Genomic DNA, 1439 nt, shown 5'->3' with positions numbered 1-1439 from the left:
GGAGGAAAAAATGGGGGGGGGGGGGGGGGGAGGGGGGAGAGGATCTGATGTCTTTTTTGTTTGTTCAAGATGAGGAAACGAAGAAGAAGCAGGGAAAAATGGGAGCTGGGTTGCGCCGTTTGATAGGGGTCTAAGCTCTCCTTTGATTTTAGGAGTTAGAGATTGTTTTATAGGGGTAGGAATTAGGTTAGGTCAAATGGGAAACGGGTATGGGCTTAATATTTTGGGCTTGAAGGGATTTGGGTCATGAATTTGGGCTAATTAACTTTGGGGTAGGAAGACTAAATCAAAAATCTTTTTTTTTTTCCATTTTTCTTTTTCTTTGATTTTAAAATCTAATTAATTAAGGTCCTAAATCAATTTATTTTTGTACGAATTAAAAATCTTTATTTATTAAAACAACTAATTAACTTAAAACTAAATAAAAACACTACTTTTCAGGTAAAAATCCCCTCTAACTTTCTCTCTCTTCGCTCCAGCTTCTCTCTAAGCGCAGATTAGTCTAACGTGCGCCCTGGAGGTCCATGGGAAGGGGACGAGGTCGGGGAAGGGGACGACCTAAGAAGGAGTTACAAATAGCTTTTGGAAGCGTCGTGCATGTTCAATCTAAGTCAATTGCTTCAACATCAAAGCAACCAGTTGCAAAAATACCAATGGAACAGTACCAAGATCTGGAAGCTTCATCGAGCTCAGCTGTGAAGAATAGATCTATAGCAGAGGTGGTGGATGTAGAAAAATCTCCAGTACCAGTGATTTCACAGCTGCAGAATGGATAGAAACAAAGTGAAAACATCGCCCAAAAGGTAACCACTCCTGCTCAAGCGGAAGAAGCTCAAATAACGACAATTGTGAGAATCAGGAGACAAACAAGGAAGTAAATGAGGTGAAAGATGAGGATCTGAAGCCAAAGTGGAACAACTTGTTCGCGGGAAATAGAGCTGCAGAGAATGGTATGACCCTAAGCTACTTTCCACCTCAAATTGTTAATGGGGAAACTATAGTCCAGCTTGAGAAGAGCGATGTGGAAAAAGAAGCGGAGAAGTGGAAAAATGCCCTCATTGTCTATGTGATGGGGGAGACACCAGGATTTTCAGTCATGCATAGGTATATTTCTCAAATGTGAAACTCTATAACTATGCCAGATCTGTTTCTACATGAGGAGGGATATTATGTGGCTCGTTTTCATGATACAAATGATATGAATGAAATACTATTTTCTGGGCCTTACTCTATTAGAAATCGACCAATTATCCTGAAACCATGGACTCCTGCATTTGATTTCAGTCAAGAGTTTATGACAGAGATCTCTTTGTGGGTGAAATTTCCCAAATTGCCTATGAGTTGTTGGGGTTGTGGATCATTGGGCAGAATAGCTAGTGCACTGGGGAAGCCATTGTTTGCAGATGAGTGTACGACTAAACAAACAAGGATCTCCTATT

The sequence above is a fragment of the Nicotiana attenuata genome, unplaced genomic scaffold, assembly GCF_001879085.1.
Source record: "Nicotiana attenuata strain UT unplaced genomic scaffold, NIATTr2, whole genome shotgun sequence".
Lineage (NCBI taxonomy): Eukaryota > Viridiplantae > Streptophyta > Magnoliopsida > Solanales > Solanaceae > Nicotiana > Nicotiana attenuata.
This window is presented reverse-complemented; position numbering follows the sequence as displayed.